This window comes from Pseudophryne corroboree, chromosome 12, assembly GCF_028390025.1.
Source record: "Pseudophryne corroboree isolate aPseCor3 chromosome 12, aPseCor3.hap2, whole genome shotgun sequence".
NCBI classification, from domain to species: Eukaryota; Metazoa; Chordata; class Amphibia; order Anura; family Myobatrachidae; genus Pseudophryne; species Pseudophryne corroboree.
The window spans coordinates 64,838,704-64,859,454 of record NC_086455.1 but is presented as its reverse complement, the minus strand read 5'-3'; the positions used below and the strand labels follow the sequence as shown (position 1 = coordinate 64,859,454).

At 48.5% G+C, this 20,751-nt stretch overlaps 1 protein-coding gene across 4 annotated transcripts in view; it reads left to right on the top strand.

Annotated features, from left to right (window-relative positions):
• The window catches only part of ASB2 (ankyrin repeat and SOCS box containing 2), a 206,270-nt gene that overhangs the window by 28,789 nt on the left and 156,730 nt on the right, over positions 1–20,751 (top strand). The window contains exon 1 of one of the 4 annotated variants that reach the window (XM_063947583.1): positions 10,906–11,122. The exons of the other annotated variants lie outside the window; for them this stretch is intronic. The gene's annotated coding sequence lies outside the window, so the exon portion shown is untranslated. Of the gene's footprint in view, positions 1–10,905; positions 11,123–20,751 lie in introns of those variants that run through there. 4 annotated transcript variants of the gene reach the window in all.

Here is a 20,751-nt window from a genome sequence, read left to right as displayed (position 1 = left end):
TGAAACCTTTGTTTTCTGATGGCTCAATGTACACAAACTTTGTTTAATGCACAAAGTTATAAAAAATATTGGCTAAAATGACCTTAAGGCTGTGTGTATAAGGTATATATGTAACATAAATGCATTCTGTGCTTAGACTTAGGTCCCATCACCATGATATCTCATTATGGTATGCAATTATTCCAAAATACGGAAAAATCCCATATCCAAAATACCTCTGGTCCCAAGCATTTTGGATAAGGGATACTCAACCTGTATATATATAACATACATATAAGCGGATTGTCCGGAACCGTCGGGTCCCTAGTGACATTAATGTGTTTTGAATGTGTATGACCATGTACTGAATGCCCCAGTTGTGGATCTACCAGGAAACGTTATGGTCGACAGAAAACCTAGTATTCGTCGACAGCAGGGAGTAGTGACCAGGCAAAATAACATTCTTGCGACCCCGAGGGAAGTATACATACATAATTTTAATAACACTCCCCCACAAATATTACCATGTCTGTGCTCGAGCTACAGGCCCATGGAACCGCACCATACATATACATATAAATATATATATACAGGTATAAGGCAGTTACAGCATGTTAATTTACACCCAGTAATAACAGATGGTGCCGACAGGGTCACCCACATACTACTGTGTCTCCCATACAGTGTTTAGTTTTGACAAGCATATAACTACCGACCTGCCGATACTGCATCTACTGAATCAAGTACCAACAGGCGTCGGCTATGCCGACAGTGATCCCCACAGCTGTTTGTGACAGAGCACTCACGCATGTCGACATATGTGGACTAAAAAAGCTATAGTAGGTATATCTGACAGGGAACACACAGATATATATGCACAACAATGATTACATGCCCATTATCTAAAATAGTGCCATATTTTCTATATAGCACTAAAACACTGTGCCCCCCCCCCCTCCTCGTTTGTACTGTATACATTGCTTTTGGCGGGGACATAGAGAAAATGGCGCTGAATCTTGTTGTGAGGGCTAAGCCCCACCCCTTCTCGGCGCGCTTCAACCCCACTATTAAAATAGCTTTTTATGCTTGCGGGGGTCCGTATACAGTGCCTACGCACTGTATACATGCTTTTGCCACACTCATGAGGTATATATTGCTGCCCAGGGCGCCCCCCCTGCGCCCTGCACCGTTGTAAAGCCGTTGGTGTGTGGGAGCAATGGCGCGACCGCTGCATTATACTGGCGGGGGTATCGTACACGGTGCCCGGGCACCGAATATGCATCTCTTGCCAGCAGTTTTGACCCTCAGTAACTTGCTGCCCAGGGCGCTCCCCCCCCAGCGCCCTCCACCCTGTGAGTGCCGTTGGTGTGTGGGAGCATGGAGCGCAGCGCGACCGCTGCGCTGTACCTCCGTTACTGAAGTCTTCTGCCGTCACTGAAGTCTTCTGTTCTTCTAATACTCACCCGGCTTCTGGCTTCTGTGAGGGGGGTGACGGCGCGGCTCCGGGAACAAGCAGCTAGGCGCACCAAGTGATCGAACCCTCTGGAGCTAATGGTGTCAAGTAGCCTAAGAAGCAGAGCCTTTAACTCACAGAAGTAGGTCTGACTTCTCTCCCCTCAGTCCCACGATGCAGGGAGCCTGTAGCCAGCAGGTCTCTCTGAAAATAAAAAACCTAACAATAAAGTCTTTTAGAGAAACTCAGGAGAGCTCCCCCAGTGTGTGTACAGTCACTCCTGGGCACAGAATCTAACTGAGGTCTGGAGGAGGGGCATAGAGGGAGGAGCCAGTTCACACCCATTCAGAGTCTTATGGTGTGCCCATGTCTCCTGCGGATCCCGTGTATACTCCATGGTCCTTACGGAGTCCCCAGCATCCTCTAGGACGTATGAGAAACCACAAATCCCATGATGCATTGCACAATCTAAACATGGCTGCCGCTGAAGCAGTACAGTGTGTCTGTGTAAGAGAGAGTTTTGTGTGTGTGTGTATTTTGCTATTTGTGGTAAAGAGGTGTGTGCGCGCGTGCGCAAGCGTGCTGGATGGCAGCTGGTTTGAGAATGGCTTCGATGGCAGTTGATTTGGGACTGGTTTGGATCTGAGTTGCCTGGGACTGGTTGGGTTGGCAAATGGTGTTGGACTGGCTGAGATTTTAGCTGCTGGGGACTGAATGGATGGGAGCTACCTAGGATTGGTAAGCAAGGACCATATGTGACCGTGACATGTCCTGGGCTGTGGGGGAGATGGTGTGCTGAGAGTCGACACACAGGCAGAGATGATGTTTTTAGAGACAACGCAGGGAGGAAATGATGTTGTGCTGAGAGACGATGCAGACAGGAGATTATGGTGTACTGGGAGACAACGCAGCGGTCACAAAGTGACAAAGGGGTCACGAGTCTAGTTAAACCGATGTTGTATGATGATGACCTTGTTCCTACACAAACAGACGATATCCTACATGAATAGTGAATACCGATTGCAGATGCCATCTTCCCAGGGAGGATACATTTCTGCAGAGGTTCCCCATTATGAGAAACCATCATATAGGTATGGTGCATATGATGTTACCTATATGTTCCCAGAGTGCAGAGAAATGAGTAGGCATTTTCAGTGACCTTGTCCCTTCCGGCATGTGGCCACACCAGTTTTTTGGCGCGCACACATAGTTTTGAAGTGTGTGTGTGTGTGTGTGTGTGTGTGTGTGTGTGTGTGGGAAGGGGGGGTGGGGTGCGGGATGGCCAATAAATCCCCTAAATCCACCTTTGGTGGCAGTCCCTGTAGAACACTTGCCTACCTGACCCTCTCCATGAGGGAGAAAATGTTCTGTTCCTGGACTTTCCTGGTAATGTATGATTGTCATCACCTGTGGTGAGCTAGTTAATTGATAAGAAAGGTGTTTCACCACAGGTGATGGCAATCATACATTACCAGGAAAGTCCAGGAACAGAGCATTTTCTCCCTCATGGAGAGGGTCAGGTAGGCAAGTATGCCCTGGAGGCAGTCCGGTCCCCATATCAGCAGCAACTTGTCACAACTGAGGGCCTGAGCTGACGGGAGGCAGCCTCAGTTGTAGGGGCTGAGATGTAACGGAACCTTGGAGGTTGTATCAGACCCCTAGACATGTAAGTAACATGTAGAATAACTGCCCGAAGGCGTGACCACAACAACCAGGATAAAAGTCAATGATGTTTATTATGACATACTCCGTAACACAGCAGCAAATAAGAAAACATAAAACTCAGCAGGGAAATAATACAGTTCCTGGGTACTACAGGGTGGCAAGGACCACAGGGCTCTGGTAGTATGAGATAGTTCTTAATAATCTTCTAGGTGAAAAAGTCCTTACCAGGCCCGACTGTAGCAATGGAAATAGCCCAGGATCGTACCAGCTGGTGTTCCAGGAAAAGCTGGGCTGCTGTGGGTAAAACGGCTGCTGTGGATACTGGATGAAACCAGACTGATGTTGACACGGAGTGAATACTGGCTGGAACCAGTTAAATAATAAATGTAGCTTGAGAGCGATGAAATATGGAATGATGTGTGGAGCTTGAGAGCGGTGAAATAATAACCAAAGATGAATGGTAATCTGCAGAAAAGGGTACCGGCACTTTAAGAAGAGCTGACCTCTGCTGGAAGCTGGATGCTGTAAGCAGGTGGATCTGTGGCTGGAAGCAGATGAGTCCAAATGGATAGGAGAGTCAGGCTACACCGCAGGTGGAAATGCTGGTGCGGGTCTCTTTAGTGGAAGTGTGGAGATAGGAGCTGGAACCTGGAAAACAACCACAGGAGGGAGACAAACTGGAACTAGGTTTGACAACCAAAGCACTGACGCCTTCCTTGCTCAGGCACAGATTACTTATACCTGCAGCAAGGAAGGGATTGGCTAGGCAATTATGCAGATTAACGTTGCAAACAGCAGATTGGTAGAAATGAACAGATGACAGAATCCAAGATGGCTGCGCCCATGCAGACACTTGGAGGGAAGTTTGGTTTGTAATTCATGTGGGAATTAAAACAGTAATGGCGGCACCGGCCACAGGGGACAGGAGACGCCAGACTGATAAGTGCACATTTAACCACGCGGGCACAGCGGAGGCCGCGGCTGACGTAATCACCACTCTGACATTCTGCATGTAGCAACTCAGGAACAGTGGCGGAGGCCGCGGGAGACGCCATTCCGGATGTAACAGGCGCTGCGGTGACCGCGTCTCAGAGTGACAAGAGAGGAGGCAGGAATGTGGACATCAGTATAACAGATGGGATCCGGTCCTGGAACGCTGAGCCAGCCTTAGGAGGCATCTGAAGGGTAAGTAATGGCGTCCAGATACCCGGATCGTGACAGCACCCCCCCCTTTAGGAGTGGCCCCAGGACACTTCTTTGGCTTTTGAGGAAACTTGGAATGGAATCTCCGGACGAAGGCAGGAGCATGGACATCAGAAGCATTAGTCCATGAGCGTTCCTCAGGGCCGTAACCCTTCCAGTCAATAAGATACTGTAGTTGACCGTAACGGTGACGTGAGTCCAGGATCTTGGCCACTTCATACTCAACGCCTCGTTGAGTTTGGACTTTCGGAGTTGGAGGAAGTGAGGAATGAAACCGATTCAGGATCAGCGGTTTCAACAGGGAAACATGGAATGTCCTGGGTATTTTTAAGAAGGGAGGTAACTGAAGTCTGTAAGCAACAGGATTGATGACTTGCTCAATTTTGAAAGGACCAATATAGCGAGGTGCAAACTTCATACTGGGAACTCTTAACCTCAAATTCTTCGTGGATAACCATACCCGATCACCCACCTTGAGAGCAGGAACCGCTCTACGCTTCTTGTCCGCAAACTTCTTATACCTGAACGATGCCTTGAGCAGAGCTGCTCGTACACTCTTCCAGTTGTTTGCAAACTGATGCAAGGTGATATCCACTGCTGGAACAGAAGTTGCTGGGAGCGGTTGGAATTCAGGGACTTTAGGGTGGAATCCAAAGTTGGTGAAGAATGGTGTTGAAGAAGATGAGGAATGATACTGATTGTTATGACAGAACTCGGCCCAGGGAAGTAATTGAACCCAGTCATCTTGAGAGGAAGACACATAGATGCGGAGGAAGGCCTCCAAGTCCTGATTCACCCTCTCAGTTTGACCATTGGTCTGAGGATGGTAAGCCGTGGAAAACTTTAGTTTGACTTGGAGGACTTGACATAGACTTCGCCAGAATTTGGCTGTGAATTGAACTCCTCGATCTGAGATAATTTCCTCAGGCAGACCGTGGAGTCGGAAGATCTCTTGTATGAACACTTGAGCCAACTTGGAAGCTGACGGAAGACCGGTGAGAGGAATGAAGTGTGCCATCTTGGTGAACCGGTCAACTACCACCCAGATGGTATTGAACTTGTTGCACATGGGTAAGTCTGAAATGAAATCCATCGACAGATGGGTCCATGGTCGACGGGGAACGGACAGTGGAACCAGTTGCCCCGCAGGCGACTGGCGGGCTACTTTATGTTGGGCACACTTTGGGCAAGATGCAATAAACTCAGTGACGTCCTTTTTCAGAGTTGGCCACCAATAGGACCTAGAGATAAACTCCAGGGTTTTTTGGATACCTGTATGTCCGGCAAAACGGGAAGCATGGGCCCAATGCATGAGCTTCTTCCTTAGTACCGGCTTCACAAAACTTTTCCCTAGTGGGGGCGTAGAGTCCATCCCTACCGTGGAGAATGCCAACGGATTGATAATAGGATGCTTGTCTGAAGATTCTGACTAATTTTCTTGCTCCCATGAGCGGGAAAGGGCATCGGCCTTGCGATTCTGAGAACCCGGACAGAACTGGAGTTTAAAGTCGAACCTGGAAAAGAAAAGTGCCCATCTGGCCTGACGAGGGTTGAGACATTGTGCGCCTTTCAGATATAAAAGGTTCTTGTGGTCTGTAAGTATGGTGATTGAATGAGAAGCTCCCTCCAACAGATATCTCCACTCCTCTAGAGCGAGCTTGAGGGCTAGCAACTCCTGGTCGCCAATGGCATAGTTGCGCTCCGCTGGGGAGAACTTCCGGGAGAAGAAACTGCAAGGATGTAAATGGCCATCTTTAGCCCTCTGAGATAACACCGCTCCTACTCCAACGGAGGAGGCATCCACCTCTAAGATGAAAGGAGAGTCGATGTCGGGCTGTTTCAGAACTGGTGCAGAGATGAACCGTTGTTTTAAGAGATGGAAAGCTTGCGTAGCTTCTTCAGACCACTTGGACGGGTTAGCACCCTTCTTAGTTAAAGCAGTAATAGGCGCCACAATGGTGGAAAAGTCTCGTATAAACTTTCTGTAATAATTGGCGAACCCTAAGAACCTCTGGACCCCTTTGAGGGTTAAGGGTATCGGCCAATTCTGGATTGCTTGTAGTTTCTCAGGATCCATCTCTAGTCCGGAACCGGACACAATGTAACCTAGAAACGGAATGGACTTGACTTCAAAGACGCATTTCTCTAATTTGCAATAGAGATGATTGACACGGAGACGGGACAGAACCTCTTTTACCCAAAAACGATGTTCCTCTAAATTGTTGGCAAAAATGAGGATATCATCTAAATAGACCACGACATGACGGTATAGAATGTCTCTGAAGATCTCATTGACAAAATGCTGGAAGACAGCTGGAGCATTGCTCAATCCGAAGGGCATGACGAGGTACTCATAATGTCCGTCACGGGTGTTAAAGGCGGTCTTCCACTCGTCACCCTCACGGATCCGGATGAGATTGTATGCACCTCTCAAGTCCAGCTTTGTGAAGATGGTAGCTCCGCTAACTCTATCAAAGAGCTCAGTAATCAGGGGTAGTGGATAGCGGTTCTTGATGGTAATGTCGTTCAGACCTCTGTAGTCGATGCACGGCCGCAGACCACCATCTTTTTTCTTTACGAAAAAGAAGCCTGCGCCGGCTGGAGAAGAGGAAGGTCGAATGAACCCCTTTGCTAGGTTCTCTTTAATGTATTCCTCCATAGAATGCGTCTCAGGCAGAGACAACGGGTAAGTTCGGCCTCGAGGTGGAACCTTCCCTGGAACGAGATCAATCGGGCAGTCCCATTCTCTATGAGGAGGAAGGATATCAGCAGAAGCTTTACTGAACACATCCGTGAAATCTTGATATGGAGGAGGTGGAACATCAGACGACCTGGGGGAGGAAGAACAGACAGGCAATACTTTAAACAAACATGTCGCAGCACAGGAGGGACCCCATGCCAGAATCTGCGTAGTCGTCCAATCAATAGATGGATTGTGAAGACGGAGCCATGGAAGGCCCAGGACCACAGGATGTGTGGCTCTTGGAATCACTAAAAAAGAAATAAATTCGGAATGAAGAACTCCCACTCTCAGACGAACTGGTAGAGTCCTTAGGGAAATAACTGCATCAAAAATCTTGCTGCCATCCACGGCAGTTAAGGAGATGGACGAAGGAAGTCTCTCGGTGGGTAGGGACCACCGTTTAACATAGGCTTCGGAAATAAAGTTCCCAGCTGCTCCGGAATCAAGGAGGGCAATGACGTTCCGATAACGTTGAGCAACTTGAAGCGAGACTGGGAGATTACAATCATGAGGAGATGGAGAGGAGATCATTACTCCTAGCCGGCCCTCTCCTTGGCGAGCTAGGATTTGGAGTTTCCCGGACGTTTGGGACAGGCATTAATGGTGTGAGACGGAGCTGCACAATAAAGACAAAGAGACTCAGAGAGACGTCTTCGGCGCTCAGCAGGAGTTAAACGGGAACGGCCAATTTGCATGGGCTCGTCTTTAGATGGTGACAGTTGGCGAGGAGCAGAAGATTTTGGAGCAGATCTTCCACGCTCAGTTGCTCTCTCTCTGAAACGTAAATCAACTTTCGTGCAGAGTGAGATTAGCTCATCTAACTTGGAAGGTAAGTCTCTGGTAGCTAACTCATCTTTAATACGCTCAGATAAGCCATGCCAAAATGCAGCATACAGGGCCTCGTCGTTCCATGCCAGTTCGGATGCCAGGATCTGGAACTGTATAAGATATTGTCCTACAGTACGTGATCCCTGGCGTAAACGGAGAATCTCAGATGAAGCTGAAGTTACCCGGCCTGGCTCGTCGAAGATACGCCTGAATGTTGACACGAATGCAGTGTAGGAGGATAGCAGGGTGTCGGACCTCTCCCATAACGGTGATGCCCAATCAAGGGCTGAGCCACTGAGAAGAGAGATAATGTAGGCAATTTTAGTACGGTCACTGGGAAAATTGCCAGGTTGTAGCTCAAAATGAATTTCACACTGGTTGAGAAATCCCCTGCAGAATCTTGGAGATCCGTCAAATTTTGCTGGCGTTGGCAGATGAAGACGGGGAGCAGAAATGGGTAAGGTGGGTGGGGTTATAGCTGGAGTCACTGTGGTTGACGCACTGGACGCGCCTGATCCACGGAGGGTTGTCTGAATTCCATCCAGCCGAGTAGAGAGATCCTGGAGACAGCGGACGATATGGCCCTGTGCAGCCTCCTGATGTTCAAGTCGGGCTGCCAGTTCTTGCATCGGCCTGGCCGCTTGATCCTGGTCTCAGGCTGGATTCATATGGTCAGTGCTTACTGTCACAACTGAGGGCCTGAGCTGACGGGAGGCAGCCTCAGTTGTAGGGGCTGAGATGTAACGGAACCTTGGAGGTTGTATCAGACCCCTAGACATGTAAGTAACATGTAGAATAACTGCCCGAAGGCGTGACCACGACAACCAGGATAAAAGTCAATGATGTTTATTATGACATACTCCGTAACACAGCAGCAAATAAGAAAACATAAAACTCAGCAGGGAAATAATACAGTTCCTGGGTACTACAGGGTGGCAAGGACCACAGGGCTCTGGTAGTATGAGATAGTTCTTAATAATCTTCTAGGTGGAAAGTCCTTACCAGGCCCGACTGTAGCAATGGAAATAGCCCAGGATCGTACCAGCTGGTGTTCCAGGAAAAGCTGGGCTGCTGTGGGTAAAACGGCTGCTGTGGATACTGGCTGAAACCAGACTGATGTTGACACGGAGTGAATACTGGCTGGAACCAGTTAAATAATAAATGTAGCTTGAGAGCGATGAAATATGGAATGATGTGTGGAGCTTGAGAGCGGTGAAATAATAACCAAAGATGAATGGTAATCTGCAGAAAAGGGTACCGGCACTTTAAGAAGAGCTGACCTCTGCTGGAAGCTGGATGCTGTAAGCAGGTGGATCTGTGGCTGGAAGCAGATGAGTCCAAATGGATAGGAGAGTCAGGCTACACCGCAGGTGGAAATGCTGGTGCGGGTCTCTTTAGTGGAAGTGTGGAGATAGGAGCTGGAACCTGGAAAACAACCACAGGAGGGAGACAAACTGGAACTAGGTTTGACAACCAAAGCACTGACGCCTTCCTTGCTCAGGCACAGATTACTTATACCTGCAGCAAGGAAGGGATTGGCTAGGCAATTATGCAGATTAACATTGCAAACAGTAGATTGGTGGAAATGAACAGATGACAGAATCCAAGATGGCTGCGCCCATGCAGACACTTGGAGGGAAGTTTGGTTTGTAATCCATGTGGGAATTAAAACAGTAATGGCGGCGCCGGCCACAGGAGACAGGAGACGCCAGACTGATAAGTGCACATTTAACCACGCGGGCACAGCGGAGGCCGCGGGAGACGCCATTCCGGATGTAACAGGCGCTGCGGTGACCGCGTCTCAGAGTGACAGGAGAGGAGGCAGGAATGTGGACATCAGTATAACAGATGGGATCCGGTCCTGGAACGCTGAGCCAGCCTTAGGAGGCATCTGAAGGGTAAGTAATGGCGTCCAGATACCCGGATCGTGACAACTCTCTTGACTTGTTTTTTTCAGGTAGCCCCTTCACCCTTAGAATAGTAGGCGGATCTCCTGCATCCCACCCACTTCCCTGTCGCAGATCACATAACAATACCACAGCCCCCCCCCCCCGCCTCCCCGCCTATGAATCCGCGAATCACAGTATTTTGCTACAAAGGGGACGGGGCTTAGTGACATGAGAGCACGGCCCCACCCCCAAAGCTGCCAGCTGCACCTGCTGTCTGGGCTTCTCCCGGAGAGGAGGTAAGTAAACTAGGCAAGTATGATATACCGATCTTAACACAGTGTTTCCCAGTCTCATCCCTCAAGTATCCCCAACAGGTTATGTTATGAGGATTTCTATCTGTGGAAGCAGGTGGGATAATTAACCAACAAAATAGATGAACTCAGCTGTGCATCATTAAAGAAATCCACAAAACATGGCCTGTTGGGGATACTTAGGCACTGGAGTTGAGGTCCCTGACCTAACCCATTCTCCAGTGCTGGTGCTAGCCCGCCCCCAAACACGTAAGGCCATTGACATCACACCAAGGGGGCGGTGCAGCCGACACTAGAAAGCATAGCACTACCTGGAATGTCCTTAGACGGCTGTACAGGCTGACGAGTGCTTCGGGCAGCTCTGCAGCAGTGCCAGGCACCCCACAAGCCAAATGCAAGTGCCGTGGGGCAGCGACAGTGCCTCTTCCAGGGCTCTGCGCCCTAGGCATCAGCCCCGCTTGCATATCCCTAGTTATGACTGTGTCGGTCACACAGCCCTCTTTAAGGCACTGACTTCTAGTTTTTTTCCATCTTTGTCCCTATCCTGCTCCCTCCACAGCTTTGTAGAATAAAAATGGAGAATGACATTATTGGTAGTTTGCCAAGATCATCAACTGTAGTCAGGAGTTGCTATTAATTCTGATTTCCCACAGGTTCCTGCATCTGCGGACAATACACTAATATCAGTGAAAGATTCCCAGTTACTTGTCCATATATGGCCTACTGCTCAGGGCAGATAAACAGTGATGCAATGGGAGGTTTAACCCCCTGTGCCAGCCAGCCAGCTGCAGGATCTGCTCTGCAGAGCGGTGTGTCTGGGAGAGATGTGTTCAGCAATCACTGCACTGGAAATCTGAGATACATGGGCACAGTAAGGTTTGGCTTGTCACTTCTGATCATGTGCTGCTCCAGAAATACACTGAAACTTCCAGAGACAGGTCCCTGGGAAAAACACAGGCAATCTTCTGCAGAGAGGGCTGGAGAGGCACGCTGCAGGTGGTGAACCCCCACAAATGGGATCTGCCTTCCCAGCTCACTGAAATACAATCAGGTAATTGATGGAATAATGCTATCATCACGGCACATGTACAGAAGGCATTAGATAGGTAACAGGTACTTGCAAAGGAAGGTATTTACTAACAGTCCAGGTTACAGAGCTATCCATGCACAAGCACAGGTGACCTATTTTAGTACCATGGATTTAACCGTCTGTTTTTAATCATGGATATCCTTAAAACATGGACTGTTAGGGATTGCCTTGAGGACCGAGACACAGCTACTGTACCTAGGACAATGTCTTCCTATCATTCCAGTGTATATAATGAAGTGTGTAAAGCTACAATGTGTAGTGTTATGTCATCATCTGTTGTGTTGCTGCTATGGGGTAGCAGTTGGGCAAAAATTCCTTTGAAATGCATGTCGGTATTTTGACATGTCGGCATTTCAAATGTCGGTATTCTGACTATATCAGCATTTTGAACATGTCGGCATAATGAATGTCGGTATTTTGACCGTGTCGGTATTTTGACTGAAGGCCAATGGCTGTCGGGATTATGACTGTCGTTATTGTGTCCGACGGTATACTGAACCCCTGTTATGCAGCGTCATGTAATTTAGTAGTAATACACCAGCTGTCCAGCAACTTGCTGTAGAAATGCTTATTTTTTAGTTGGTTATCCGACTCATTCAGAATATGATTTGGCAGAGCATGTGAATTGGAGCAGAGAGATTAAGCAGCATTCTAAAAGTAAAAAAAAAAAAAAAAATCTTAGATAAACCCGAACATTTCTGTTATGAAAATGATTCTTATATAGAAGAGCCACTTGTGACATTCATAAATGTAAAGGTTTCCATACCATGACAGGGGTGGTATTCAGTATGCCGAATGTCGGGATACCGGCGCACAGTATACCGGCGCCGGAATCCCGACACCCGGCATACCGACAGCAATTCTCCCTCATGATGTCTGATATATATCTACGGAGGATCATATCGTTTTCTGTTATTGTCCATTTCAGAGTCAGACTGAAAAGAGGCCAGAAGCCTCGTCCATTCATGGGATTATGGCCAGAAGTCTCCTATGTGTATAGGAAATTATCTCTCCTCACCAAGCTCATACTTATCTCAAATATTTCTAATTCTGACGAACTACTGAAATGTTTCACTATTTATTTGTTTATACCCCTTTTCCACCAAAGTGCCTGGTCCGTCCCAGGATTTGGAACACGGTTCCATCCCGGGTCAGACCCGGGACATACCCCTTTCACACTGGGTTTCGGTTCAATAGATCTACAGTAACATGGTCTACAATCAATAGGTCAACACCAAATGGTCGACAGTGCAAAGATCAACAGAGACGAAAAAGGTCGGCATGGTCATTAGGTTGACACATGAAAAGGTTGGCCGGTACAAAAGGTTGACACATAAAAATGTGGACTTTGAAAATGGTCGACACAGAAAAGGTTGACACAGCATTATTTTTATTTTTGGGGTGTCATTTTCACTGTCAATTATTGTACTACGTCAACATTTTCTACCTGTCAACCATAAGATCTGTTGATCATTTACATGTCGATCTAATGACCATGTTGATCTTTTGACCCTGTCGACCTAATGCATGTTGACCATTAGTCATCGCCCTATTGACTGTAGACCTTTTTAGTGTAGATCTATAGATCTCTTTCTGCTGCGGGGTAAACTGGGCTCCACAAGGATTGGACAATGGGGTGTAGAGTAGGATCTTGATCCGAGGCACCAACAGGCTCAAAGCTTTGACTGTTCCCAGAATGTACAGCGCCGCCTCCTCTATAACCCCGCCTCCCTGCACAGGACCTCAGTTTTGTAAGTTGCTGCTGCAGTAAGCAGGCACTGAACAGAGGGGCTGCTCCAGGCAGCCCTAAGAAAAGCTTTTTATGAGGTAAAAAGTGAAGACTTCAAGGGCAGCAGCGGTGGTAAATGTCTTGTGACATTCACTGCTGCAGCTCCAGCTCTCCCCAGCGGCGCTGTGCACTCCCGAGCCCTGGTTGCCGGGTACCTACAGCGGAGGCTCCGGTTTTCTTCACGTTAGACACACACGGCTGGGGCTCTCCAGGATTGCATGGCCGCGCTTCGGGAGGTGGAAAGTGGGTCCCGCTTGCGGGACCCGGTCTTTATCGCGATCCGGCGCGGTCAGTGGGAGGCGGGCCGCGCGCGCTGGCTGTGGACACTGTGGATACAGGCGATCCCCCTAGATCACCAGGGCATGAGCGCAGGTCAGGTTTTCTCTCTAAACCAATTCTTATATCGCCCACAGTACCCGGTGGTTTTGCCAGCAGAGGGGATAAGGCTTAGACCTGAAGCCTCTCCCCCAGCCCCAGGGCACCATTTCTAGCAAGTGTCCCCGCCCTGGAGCTGCATATCTGTCTTTTCCTCACTCCCTGTCAGTGTCTGCGGCGCCATTATCCCTCAGCTCACTGTTCCTGGGACTGCTTGGGCAAATCCTCCTATGTAAAGCCGCCTGGTTGTCAGTGCTGTGACTTTACATGACACTTAAGTATTCTACCTGCCTTTTTTAGTCAGTGTTAGTAAGAAAGAGTGCACTTAGTCAGGGTTTTCTAGTACAATTACCCTGTGACATACATCCAGTTCTTACTGTGTACTGTTATATCATTTGTTATATAGCTGTGTAAGCTAGTCCAGTGCAGTATTATTGTCAGTAATAACCTCTGCATTGTACAAACTGTGACTATCTGTGTGTGCATTTGATAGCTGAGTGGTGTCCATTTCGTGTCTTTCACTCAACCTGCTATCCCTATATTCTATAACCTGAGGGGGCTTGGTGAGTCAGGTGTTATCTAATATAGGATTTTCACAAAGATATAATGTATTACGTATTTTTCTCTGTGATTTAGTCACCATATCTCTCCTTTATCTCTGCTGGTGCTGACTACACTGCGCAGGGGTTTGGGTTTAGAGATATAGTGCTGCTGATAATTGTACTGTGTTACCTCATACTGTAAGTTATATCATGTCTGCTTCTGAGGGAACGGTTCTGGGGCTGAACACACTGCCGGTGTTGCTGAAACCACAGACCCATATGAGGAGAATATAGCAGCTGTGGGCTCTGGTTCTGGGGGCTCCATGCCCCCCAGTGGGACTGCGGCAACGGAGGCACATACTGACCCACCGTGGGCCGCTTTTTCCACGCTTCTGCATACGCTAGTTCATAAACTAACACCCCCTATGGGACCCCCAATGCCGGTACAACCGTATGTGGTCCCTGCAGCTAACCCGCCGTGGGCGGACGATTTATCTGCTCCGTTAAAGAAGTTGAACCAGTCCCTGACTACTAAAAAGTCTGACCATCGCTCGCCTAAGTCCAAGGGGTCCTCTAAGCGAGCGCTTGTTTCCTCACAATCCACTGCTGTCACTGACACCTCGTCTCATGAAGACGGCACGTATACTGACCCCACAGGTTCTGACTCAGATACGGCTGATGGGGAGGGTAGTTCACATGTGGATGTTCCTGATATTTTGGAGGCTATTAAGTTAATTCTACAGATTACGGATGATCCTGAGCCATCCGTCCCTCCTAAGAAACCAGGTAGGTTCAAGCGTCAGAAGGTGGTTAAACAAGTTTTACCTCACTCTGACCACCAAGTGGATATACGTCAGGAACCCTGGGAAAACCCGGGTACGAAGTTTGTGCCTCACAAGAAGATGCTGGCTCGCTATCCCCTCGCGCCAGAGCTGTCTAAGAATTGGGAAACGCCTCCTCCAGTGGACTCACATGTGGCCAGGATGGTGGTTTCCTCAGCTCTGCCTGTCACTACCGTCACGTCTCTAAAAGAGCCTACAGATAAGCGTGTGGAGGGTTGTCTGAAAGCGATTTACACCCTCACGGGTGCTGCGCAAAGGCCCACTATTGCAGCTACATGGGCTGCCGAGGCTATTGAAGCGTGGGCCTTGGAGTTAGATACTGAAATCTCCTCTGACCATGCTAGACAATGCTTGTCATATATTGTCACAGCTTCTCGCTATATTAAAGAGGCGGCTTCGGATGCCGGTATCCTAGCAGCCAAGGCCTCTACTACGTCAGTCCTGGCTCGCCGGATATTGTGGCTGAGATCCTGGTCTGTGGATCTGGACTCTAGAAAAACCCTGGAGGTACTCCCTTTCAAGGGAGATATTCTGTTTGGGGAGGACTTAAATAAGATAGTGGCTGACTTGGCTACTGCCAAAACTGCCTGTCTACCTCATACCGCTCCTTCTGTGTCGAAGGCTAAAGGTACGTCCTTTCGCCCTTCAGGTTAAGCAAAAGGTCAGGCGTACCACAAGCAGGCCCGCACTTCCAAACCTGGTAAGCCGAAGCCCAAAGAGCCTGGGCTGCCCGTCAGCCAGCTTCCAAGACCAATAAGCCTGCCCCATGTCCCAGGGTGGGGGGCCAGCTTCTAGGGTATACACAGGAATGGTTGAAGACCACTTCAGATGCCTGGGTACGGGAAGTCGTCACTCGAGGTTACGCCATAGCCTTCAAAAACCGACCCCCTCATCGATTTTGCCAGACATACGTCTCGTCGGACCAGACAAAGGCAAACACTCTGCATTCGGTGGTACAGACCCTCCTGGATACAGGAAACCCTTCGCTCTATAGTTCTGGCCTTGGAACCTGGGGACTACATGGTCTCCCTGGAAATACAGGATACTTACCTGCATATTCCTATAGCAGCGTCTCATCAGCAATACCTGAGGTTCGCTATTGGCAACCTTCATTACCAGTTTCGGGCGTTACCTTTTGGTTTAACAACGGCTCCGCGAGTTTTCACCAAAGTAATGGCGGTGATGATGATGGTACTCCGCCGCCAAGGGGTCAGGATACTGCCGTACCTGGACGACTTGTTAATCCTGGCAAATTCCCCAGAACTTCTCCTGTGTCATCTGGATATGACGGTCCGGTTTCTACAAGCCCACGGGTGGCTCATCAACTGGAAGAAATCCTCCCTGGTCCCTGCTCAGAGCATGGTGCACCTGGGAGCGCTATTGGACACTCACAACCAGCAGTTGTTCTTGTCTCAGGAGAAAGTCCTGAAGCTTCAGGACAGGATTCGTTGCTTCCTTTCTCGTCCGCAAGTGTCGATACATTCAGCGATGCAGGTGCTGGGCCTCATGGTCTCAGCATTCGACATGGTGGAGTATGCTCAATTCCATTCTCGCCCCCTCCAGAGGCTGATTCTAGCCAAGTGGGACGGCCAGCCTCACCGGATCAGGTCTCACATGATCTCATTGACTCCGGAGGTCCGTCTGTCGCTACTTTGGTGGCTCCGGGACCAACAGTTGCGCAGGGGCCGTCCCTTCTGGATATCCAACTGGGTCCTGTTGACGACAGATGCCAGTCTAAGAGGTTGGGGCGCGGTGCTGGAGCAACACTCCCTTCAGGGTCGGTGGACCAAGGAGGAATCTCTCCTCTCGATCAACATTCTGGAATTGCGGGCGGTCTTCAATGCGTTGAACCTGGCCCAGCATTTAATTCAGAACCGTCCCGTTCAAATACAGTCGGACAACGCCACCACAGTGGCTTACATATCAAGGCGGCACTCTAAGCCGTTTGGCAATGAAGGAAGTCTCACGGATTCTACGTTGGGCGGAACGCCATCTACCGGCCATATCGGCAATATTCATTCCGGGAGTCCTGAATTGGGAAGCGGACTTTCTCAGTCGTCAGGACGTGCATGCCGGCGAGTGGAGCCTCCATCCAGAAGTGTTTCAACTCCTAGTGGAAAAGTGGGGTCTTCCAGATGTAGATCTGATGGCGTCTCGACACAATCACAAGGTTCCGGTCTTCGGAGCAAGGACAAGGGATCCTCAAGCAGCATTCGTGGATGCGCTGGCGGTGCCGTGGAGGTTTCGGTTGCCGTACGTGTTCCCTCCGGTGTCACTCCTGCCCAGGGTAATTCGGAAGTTCAAGCAAGAAAAAGGAAATCTGCTTCTCATAGCTCCGGCGTGGCCCAAACGGCCCTGGTTCTCAGACCTGCAAGGCCTATCGTCAGAGCGTCCACTTCTGCTTCCACAATGCCCAGACCTCCTCGTTCAGGGCCCCTGTGTCTACCAGGACCTAGCCCAGCTGTCTTTGACGGCGTGGCTCTTGAAGCTTCCGTCTTAAGGGCTAAGGGTTTTTCTGAAGAGGTCATTCAAACTATGTTGCAGGCCCGGAAACCGGCTTCTGGTCGGATTTACTATAGGGTCTGGCATTCCTACTTTGTTTGGTGCGCATCTAATAATTATGACGCTTCCAAGTTTAGTACAGCCAAACTTTTGGCTTTTCTGCAGCAGGGCCTAGATTTAGGCCTGCGTCTGGCCTCCCTCAAGGTTCATATTTCGGCCTTGTCGGTGTGGTTTCAGAGAAAAATTGCGACTTTACCTGATGTTCATACTTTCACTCAGGGTGTGTTGCGTATCCAACATCCCTATGTCCCGCCTGTGGCTCCTTGGGACTTGTCGTGGTTTTGGAGGCGTTGCAGGAGCCTCCGTTTGAACCCCTGGGTTCAGCTGACCTTAAGTGGCTTTCCCTTAAGGTGGTGTTCTTGCTGGCTATTGCCTCTGCTAGAAGAGTGTCGGATCTGGGTGCCTTGTCTTGTAGTTCCCCATATCTGATTTTTCACCGTGACTGGGCGGTTCTTCGGACTCGTCCCGGATATTTACCTAAGGTGGTTTCTTCGTTCCACCTTAAACAGGAGATTGTAGTTCCGGCCTTTGTCTCTCCTGATTTGCCTCCCAAAGAGCGGTCTTTGGATGTGGTACGGGCTCTCCGTATCTACGTGAAGAGAACTGCTTCTATTCGAAAATCTGATTCTCTCTTTGTTTTGTTTGGATTTCACAAACGTGGCTGGCCTGCTCACAAGCAGACCCTGGCCAGATGGATTTGAATGGGGATTGCACATGCTTATGTGAAGGCTGGTCTGTCAGCTCCTGCTCACATTACGGCCCATTCTACGCGGTCTGTTGGACCTTCTTGGGCGGCCCAACGTGGTGCGACCCTTGAACAATTGTGCAAGGCGGCTACGTGGTCCTCCAGGAACACGTTCATAAGGTTCTATGCCTTCGATACTGCCGCTTCCCAGGATGCTTCCTTTGGACGCTGGGTTCTTGTGCCCGCTACAGTGCGTCCCCTCCCATAAGGAACTGCTTTAGGACATCCCCATTGTCCAATCCTTGTGGAGCCCAGTGTTCCCCGCAGCAGAAAACGAGATTTATGGTAAGAACTTACCTTTGTAAAATCTCTTTCTGCGAGGTACACTGGGCTCCACAAGGCGCCCACCCTGACGCACTTAGCTTCTTTGGGTTGGTATGGCATTAGCCGCTGACACTTCTCTTGTCGTGAGAGTGTGGTGTATGTGGCTACTGACCGTTGTCGTCTCTTTTCCTGCTACTGCATTGGGCTGGTTAACTAAAAACTGAGCTCCTGTGCAGGGAGGCGGGATTATAGAGGAGGCGGCGCTGTGCATTCTGGGAACAGTCAAAGCTTTGAGCCTGTTGGTGCCTCGGATCAAGATCCTACTCTACACCCCATTGTCCAATCCTTGTGGAGCCCAGTGTACCTCGCAGAAAGAGATTTAACAAAGGTAAGTTCTTACCATAAATCTCGTTTTTATACAGTGACTTAAACAAATCCAAATACAATTTTATAAATGCACCACTGTGGTTTGGTGTGTAACAGGCCCAGTTTGCTAGCCTGCCTTCAGCAATGGTGAGTTAGCCATTAGCTCATCTTACTTATGCAGGAAGATATTTATGTAACGGATCAGACATCGCGCTGTGCCAGGGTCATATGAACGTGCTGAAATCTGACCGGTGTTTCCTCATAATGAATAGCTAATGCCCAACCATGATTGATGGAGGTGTCAGGACAGACAGATGGATCATGAGGAGACGTGTTTACAAGGAAAGTTCCACGTGCTTCTAGATTGGGAATCATGATGCTAATGTATAAAATTATCTGAGCTTTATAAAGTGCTGTTTCATAAACAGATTATTATACATCAATATATTATTATATGCATGAATGCAATCTCTAAATAACAATGGTGGTCATTCCGAGTTGATCACTCGCTAGCAGTTTTTAGCAGCCGTGCAAACGCTATGCCGCCTCCCACTGGGAGTGTATTTTAGCTTAGCAGAAGTGCGAACGAAAGGATCGCAGAGCGGCTGCAAAGTTTTTTCGTGCAGTTTCAGAGTAGCTCAAAACCTACTCACTTCAGACCATTCAGTTCCTGTTTTGACGTCACAAACACGCCCTGCGTTCGCCCAGTCACGCCTGCGTTTTTTTCTGGCACGCCTGCGTTTTTCCAAATACTCTCTGAAAACGGTCAGTTGACACCCAGAAACGCCCACTTCATGTCAATCACTCTACGGCAGCCAGTGCGACTGAAAAGCATCGCTAGACCCTGTGTGAAACTACATCGTTCGTTGTAATAGTACGTTGCGCGTGCGCATTGTGCCGCATACGCATGCGCAGAAGTGCCGCTAGCGATCAACTCGGAATGACCCCCAATGTTCTACTTCTAGCATTTATAGTGTAAAATCAGGCCAAAACATTCCCCACCCCAAACTACCAAAAATCTACCTCATTGTACTCAATGTTGCCCTCATTAGTTCATAGCAATGTCCCACAAATCTGCACTGTTCCACCGACATCTGTGCTATTTGGAGATATGCAATGATATATTCTGTAAATAAAAAAAATAAAACAATGTTTCGGGAAATTAATTCCCCTTTTTATTAGTTAAATGGACCTGTTGCAACATAAATTGGGACTGAGTAGACCCATATACTTACTATATATGAAATTTATTATTATCATTATTATTACCAGTTATGTATATAGCGCAAACATATCCTGCAGCGCTTTACAGAGAATATTTGGCAAGTCCCTGCCCCAGTGGAGTTTACAATCTATATTCCCTACCACATGTACACGCACACACATTCACCTTAGGGTTCATTTTGTTGGGAGCCAATTAACCTACTAGTATATTTTTGGATTGTGGGAGGAAACCGGAGAACCCGAAGGAAAACCCACGCAAGTACGGGGAGAGTATACAAACTCCACACAGTTAGGGCCATGGTGGGAATCGAACCCATGACCTCAGTGCTGTACACTAGCCGTACTACCCCGTTTATGCCACATTTGGGATATATTTACTAAAGCTTCTAAAATTGAAAAGTGGTGATGTTGCCCATAGCAACCAATCAGATTCAGTCTATCATTTTCTAGGGTGCAATAGAGTAAATGATGGACAGAATCTGATTGGTTGCTATGGGCAATATCACCACTTTTCATTTTTAGAAGCTTTAGTAAATTTACCTCATTGAGTTTACTTAACATGGCACTGAGGTAAAGCTTAGGAATGCTGCAGCTGCCTTCCTGGCTGTTGTTAGACAAGAATTCTCAGGATGCTATACATCTAATGATATGTTGCCCTTATCATAATAATGATTGTAAAATTTGAACTTTTTAATACCTATTTTTGTTCTTATGTCACTAATGACTCATTTATGAGTGTGTAAAGAATGGAACATTGCATGTTACTATGCTATATATTAGCATACCCACCAACATGACCCGTTCCATTGGGTACAAAATACTCAGTTTCTGGACTTCCTTGCCAGTGGGGGTTACAGAGGTGAGGCTGCAGCACAGTCCAA